We start from the raw sequence: 7,262 nt of genomic DNA on the forward strand, positions 1-7,262 counted from the left end.
ATTGTGTTTGTGTTTTATAGTTTACTGTAAATCAGAGCTGGATTGCTGAAGAAACCTCCATGCCTGCATACGAGGTCTTTCAGTTCCAAGTAGTTCGGTGGGGCTATGCCGCTATTCCTCAACAAAAGGAACAATTCGTATTTTTACCCCTTTTCTGTCACTTTTTTTAGTTACTCATGAGCAGCTTTGCAGCCTGCTCTGGAAATGCTCTAAGGAGCAGACCTTTGCTTGAGTGTCTGTTTGAAAATGCTGACAGTAGCAGTCCCCATCACCATCACTGTGATCCCCAGAGCCCAGCGTTTGGGAAAGCAGAAATGTAAGAGTCACTTAATGTCCGAGTGCAAAGGAAACGTGTTAGGAACGGATCTTGCGGTGTTTGATTGTAGCCCAGGATGTGACAGACTGCCTGACCATGCTAGTTATGAAAGAAGAGTCGTACCTCAGCCCCGCTGTGCTTTTCTGTATCCAGGAAAATTCTTGCAATGCTGCTGAGTCCTGGTCTTCTCAGAAGTCCAGAACCCAATGGCAAGCCTGCTTGGTGGCAGTACAACAGTGCTCTCCGAAGGAAGAAGAATTGGGCTTCTGCTCTGAGCGCTAGGCAGCCTTGCTGAGCACATCGGCGTCTTGTCCTCACCAAACCTAGAAAAGCAATTTTCCCTACTGCAGAAAAGTGGGAGGAAGAGCAGCAGCATATGTCCCTCCCCATGGCAGGGTGGTTGGAACAAGGCAATCTTTAAGGTCCCTTCCAACCCAAACCATTCTATGATTCTATGTTTTAAGAGTTATTGTTTTCTCCCTGAGATAAAAGCATGAAGTACCTGTTACAAGAGTCATGCTGATCTCCCCAGTAAAAGCACCTGGTGCTCAGGAATGTCTCCGGCTCTCTGCTGTTTGATTACTCTCATGTCGTTTTGCCCTCTGTCCGGCCTTGGCCAAAGTGCTCTGCCAAACCTCTTTGCAATCCCTGCCCCTTTCTTTTCTAGGTTGTTTCTCTGACTGCAAGTCCCTACAGGGATGTTTTGGGTTCTGTTGTGCAATTGTTTTCTCAGGCACAGCACGCCCACCCTCCTATCTCTTTGTCAAGCCTTATCTAATCCTTTTAGTAAACAGCCTACCCTTCTCGAAGGCTGTAAATACAGGCTCTTAGACCATTTCATGGGCTTGGACTGGGGGTGTGTGTGTTATGTACAGAAAGCATCTTGGTTCTATTAAAGATTTTTCTAAACGAGGATTTCTCAGATGAGTATTTATAGTAATTCAAAGAATTTGGGCAACTGCTGCGAATGTCCCCACAGGTTCTCCTGCATTGGTGATTATGTCTGTGTACATGTCTGGATCCCCGGAGGTTCTCCTGGAATGTCTCCTTTGACCACCCCTGCATCTGTGTACAGGTGTCTATGAAAACAAATGTAATAGGCAAATCACGATGTGCTCCTGGAGCACAGGAGCAAGGTTTCTGGTTCTTTCCTTAGGTTTAAGACCACTGCCAGGAGAAGTAAGGTTTCTGTTTGAGGTTACAGAAGCCCAGGTAAACTATTTGAGGACAACCTATCTTTTTTTGGAATAATTTTTAAAGCAGCAAGCGGCAGCTGATGGACCTAGAGGTGAGGTCTGTGTCCACTGAGGGAGGTGAGGCTCTGGAAGGGGTTGCCCAGAGAAGCTGTGGATGCCCCATCCCGAGAGGTGTTCAAGGCCAGGTTGGATGAGGTTTTGAGTAATCTGCTCTAGTGGAAGATGTCCCTGCTCGTGGCAGGGGGGTTGGAACTGGATGATTTTTAAGGTCCCTTCCAACCCCAGCCATTCTATGATTGGTGGTGTTGCTCAGTTGTGAAGGATGGGAAATCCATATGCCACCACGTCTTGTCCTCATGAGCTAGATAAGTAACCATGTAATCCAAAGTGTGCCACTGGAATGAGAGCAGGTAAGGATGAGATTACTTAGATGTGCTATTTAAATCTTCTTTCCTGGTAACGTGCTGAGGAATGTATTGAGGATTCGGGATGGGGTGATTTCTCAGCACCTGGATTCACACCAGCTCAGAGAACTCCTACACACAGAAACCTACATCCTCAAGCTTTTTCCTGTTTGTCAGGTGGGACCAGTTTCAAGAAACTCCCTCGTCTGCTCTGGGGTTCATGGCAGAGGAAAACTGACGTTGGGCTGACAGAAGCTGGTGCTCGCTTGCAGCGAGTGCCGAAGATGACAAAGCAACAGGGGAACGGGCGGGTGTGCTATTCAGCTGGAAGGCTGGGAGTACCTGTGAGACAAGTTCTTCAGGGCTGGTCCCACTATCTGCTCACCTCTCCTTCAGCCTCCTTGCCCTCTGCTGTTACTCTTGCATCCTTCTGGGAATATTAATGTTTTGTTTCTTCCAGTCAGAAGCAGGTTCATCTCAGGACTGCTTAGCGAGGCACAGCAACAAGTAGGACAGACGGCAACCGGCAGCTGTGGTTCCTGCTGTTGAACACAAAGGGGCTGTTACGTGAGGAGATGCACAAAGGTGGGAGCTCTGCCTGCAACAGCTGGCACGCGTCAGCATTGCACAGCACAAGTGATTTCCAAATTAGTACACGGCTCCGAAATGGTGGGGTCCCTGCTGGAGGTGGCTTTTCACTGCTTAGCTTTGTTTCTGTGCACATCTGCGACGCTGCTCTGGGCTACTGCAGCTCCCAGGCCCTTTCTTAAACACCAGCTTGGCCCTGTGTGCTCAGGCAGCATTGGGGGCTGGTTTCCCCAAGAGAATCACAGAATGGTTTGTGTTGGAAGGGACCTTAAAGATCATCCAGTACCAAACCCCCCTGCATGGGCAGAAGGAGGGTGGTGGGGGAACATGGGACTGTGGCCCCAGTATGTGGGTCCCACCTTGGCTCTGATGGACTCTGGCCTTTGCTCCCAAATGGTGCTTTATGCGCCTAGTTCCGCTGTACTTTGCCACTTGCTTTGGCTGCTGTTTTGCCCTCGGTTGGATGAGGATCTCTGCCTATCTTCTGCAATTTTGCTGACTGCAGTTTTCTCAGCTGCCTCCTCTCCTTAGGAAGGGAAAAGGGAGTTGTTTTGAGGGTTTTAGCATAAGTTAGGATCTTGATTTGCCAGAGTTAGAATCATAGACTACTTTGGGTTGGAAGGGACCTTAAAGATCATCTTGTTACACGCCCTTTTCCCCCGAGGACCACATCCCAGGGGACCCTACTGACTAACTCCTTGAAGAGCTGGAATTAGTGCTTTGCTTTCCTGAAATTTAGGGTCCTGACTATACTCTTTGCCTGTCCCATATCCCTCAGGACCTTGAACTCCACCACAGCGTGATCACTGCAGCCCAGGCTGCCGCCGGTCCTAATGTCGCTGACTTGTTCTTTTCTTCCTACTTCTACTATTTCACCTCAGGTTACCAGCTCAGTCTCAACTTTGCAAGGCCCGATTCCTCCCTTTTCTGTCCCCAGCCCATTTTCTTTGCTCCAGCCTTTGTGTTAGTTTGTCTCCAGGACTAGAAAAGGAGCCAGTATTTTCTGTGCTAACAAAGTGAGCATTGTAATGCCATTGCAGAGTGGGTGGATGTGACTGCCGACAGACGTATTCCTTCTGCTAGGGTGTGGATTAAAGCTCAAGGTGACTTTGTTCCTGCATAAATTCACTAACATTCCCTGGGGAAATGAAGGGGCAGAGGTGGGAGGGGAGAAGTATGATAAATGAGAGTGTCCAAAGGAAATGCACTTACGTACACGAGATGTGTATTTTTGTCAGGGGCTTTTAACATGCCTTAAGGTAACAATCCATGGACCAACAAAAAACCCAGGATGATGTCTATCTCAGAAGCTGAGTGTGGCTCTCTGCAGGCAGCTATCCCAGTGTAATTGCCTGGGTAAGTGGATTAGCAAGCAGCAGCGTGGCTTGTTCTGGGATAGGCAGGCTCTGAGGGCAGTGAAGAGGGCACTGTTTCTCACAAGAAGATGAGACGCAGACAGGCAGTCGTTGCTGCTCTCTACTAGTCAGACCTGTTCCACGCTGAAATCTGTGGCAGGCGGTTGGGTTGTCATCGCGTGTGCTCACTGGGAAGGGTCCCATGGAAACAGTTCCTTCCAGAGCTATCACTTGTCCTTATCTGCCACGAGGTGGGTATGGTGACAGCAAATCACGTCTTGGGACACTTCTTTGCCTTTGTTGCCATGGGAATTGGTGTCTTCTGCAGCTTTGTCTTCTGTGAAAAAAGAGAAGCAGTGTTACCTCCCCTGCTCACCCAGCAAAATGTGCCCAGGGTGAGGGGGGTTGTGGTCAGTCACATTGTGCCTGGAACAAAACGCTTGTGCTGGGGATGAGGCTGCGAGGTCGCTTGTCTTAAAATCTCACCTGGCCATGCACGTCCCTCTGTAGCATTTACTGTGTCTATGTTACAGGTGGTGATGCAGGGCACAAAGCGGTGAGGCTCACCAGTCCTCGTAGCACTGCTCCACTTGTCCTGGGTGTCCGACAGAGCTCTCTGACCTCGCCAGAGAAACAGGGCTGGGACCTACCCTTGCACCTGCTTCACAGCTGAGTAGAAGAATATGTGTCTGGGTGCACCAAACATGATGTTGTTTTGAAGGTCTGGTAAAGCCCAGGAGTTCAAATGCCCATCCAGAGGGACTAAGGTGGGGTCCAATGTCTTTGTGGGAGAGAGGGGCTGCAGGAGGGCAGGGATGCACCACATACTTGGGGGACAGGTGCTGTGTTCTGGTTCCCTCTCAAGGCGAATGAGCAGCCCTGAGCAGGGTTGTGGAAGCTGTGCTGCTGGTCCTTTGAAACCAGGAGGCGAAGGCACTGCAGAGCCTCTGAAGGGACCCAAGTAGTTTCCAGGAAGCAGAAGCCTAACTCAGGATCTGTGTCTCTCTCTTGTGCTCCAGCTCATCGCCAAGCCCTGTTGAGTGTGCCGGGAAAAGAAACTGTATTTACAAAGCAAGCTTTAAATCTTGGGGGAAAACGTTTGGTCCCTGGAATTTTCCATAGTGTATGGGGAGTGAAGGCTCTCACTGATCTATCCTGAAGTGATACGAGAAATCAGCTTGGTTCGGAGAGCTTCCCACCTTTGTACTGTACATCTTGTTCCTTCCTACCAATCCTCACTTATGTCATTTCTTTAGATCTTTAGGTTTCTTCAGATAACTGCTCTCAATTACGCTTCTTGAGTGGATTCCAATACTGAATTCAAAGATCTTTATCTGCCCCAAAACTCCTACAAAATAAAGAAGTGGTGTTATTTCCACAGTGTGAATGAGGAACTGAGTCAGTGGGAGGTGAAATGACGCATCCGAGGTTACCCAAGAGTGCCGAGTGCTGCTGGGAACCAACCCCGGCAGTTCCTCTCACTGCTGCCAGAGCCCTTTCCTTCTGCCATCCCTGGCGCTGGATGTGGAGCATCGCCCCACTCTGCCCCTGGCCTTTCATCATCACCTTTGGACTCTGAAATGAGCCATATATGGAGTCAACCTCTTTCAAGGGGAGAGAGTGTTTTATCTCAAGCCCTAAACTTTTGGCACTGGAAGAAAAAGTAGTATTTGAACTGGTCTGTGTAAATAACCCCACAATTACAGTCCAGCACTTTTACTTAGGCATTGGGGATTATGGCACTACTTTTGTGGCTTTTGTGCCTTCAGTTGACAAAAAGTTCATATTTGTGCCAAAGCTGACATGGGTTTTGCAGCTAAAAATACTGCACACTTTTAAACTGTGTGGCTTCTTGCTATGCAGAATCTTCTTGATGATCAGTCTTTCAAGTTAGAAGCAGTTAAATGTAGAAATATAGATGAGAATTGTGGAGTTCTGGAGGAACAGGAGAAAAAAAAAGCCATAGCAGTTTAACCTGGGATGGAAAAAAACCCAGATAATACTCTCCCACAGAAGTGTGTAAGTGCTATTCTCTTAAACCTAAAAAATATCTATGTAATATAGTTTAAATGAGTCATTCACAAGTGCAGGAAGTTTCACTTTCTTAGCTAATGAGATGCGTGTTTCTGTGTTTGCTCTTTTGCACATTTATGAGTGATACGCATGTATAAATACATGAAATGCTCACACTGTTGTTGTTCAAACAGGTTTTCCATATTTCTCCCTCTTCAAGTGGCATTATTTAGTCTTCAAGGGTGTTTGTCACAAAATCCACTTTATCTTGTGACCTGCTAGTTTAACAGAAACTGGCTGCAATTACAGCTTGAAGCTGTTTTCATTGCCCTTGACCTCTGTCTACAGAAGGGCCTTCTTGGAAGTCCTCAAGAACATTGAAATAAAACGATGGGGTAAAAACAATGAATAATGGAGGGTGAGCAACTCGTGAGTCACCACGGCGCCAATGGAATATGCTGAGCTCCAACTCAGCTCAGACTGGCTACCTATGCATCATTGCTGAGTTCTTCGAAACGTGCAACTACAAACAGAGGCACAGTCAGCTAACCGCGGTGAAATGGTACAACTTCAAAGTGCTGGGAATAATAAAAGTCATGTCTGCCACCCTCTGCTTACTCACCCTTGAAACAAGCCAGTTTGAAAGCAGCAGAGAGCGATTTAAGCTCACAAACAAAATGACTCGCAGGCTGGGATGTGTTAGAAATTAGTCATCTTTCGGTCTGTCCTGCTAGTTTTGCTCAGCAAGCCGTCTGCCGTGCCTCAGCCTCCGCCTGCCTTCCTGGAAGCTGGGCGAGACGGGGGAAGCAGAGAATGGTGGGGGCAAAAGGGCTTCTCTGGAAAGGGAAACTGAGCCCTTGGAGGCGCCCTGCTGCACGTGGAGAGCACATGGTTTGGTGCTGGCAGGCAGCCCCGGGGCGCCGGCATGGCCATTGCCTCTGAGATTCATTCACACTGCCAGCAGGCAGGAGTGATGAAGATCTGGAAGCACCATAGGACAGGGTGTTTGAGGGCACATAGCGAATCTTTTTTTGGCCCCAGGGTGGCTTCACTGGTGTGGATGCCTCCACAGTGAGGTCTTTTAACTTTGCCAGAAGAAAGGAGGGAAAGATTGACCCGTTGTTCTTGGGATTCAAAACCACTTCCCTTCCCTCAGACTATGGGGCTGGTGGGGGTTCAGTGATGTTCTTCTTTCATGAGTTTTGAGGGTCTTAGCCTGATTTTCATAGAATCATAGAATCATAGAATAATCAGGTTGGAAGAGACCCACCGGATCATCGAGTCCAACCGTTCCTATCAAACACTAAACCATGCCCCTTAGCACCTCATCCACCCGCACCTTAAACACCTCCAGGGAAGGGGACTCAACCACCTCCCTGGGCAGCCTGGT

This window comes from Phaenicophaeus curvirostris, chromosome 1 (assembly GCF_032191515.1).
Source record: "Phaenicophaeus curvirostris isolate KB17595 chromosome 1, BPBGC_Pcur_1.0, whole genome shotgun sequence".
Taxonomy (NCBI): domain Eukaryota; kingdom Metazoa; phylum Chordata; class Aves; order Cuculiformes; family Cuculidae; genus Phaenicophaeus; species Phaenicophaeus curvirostris.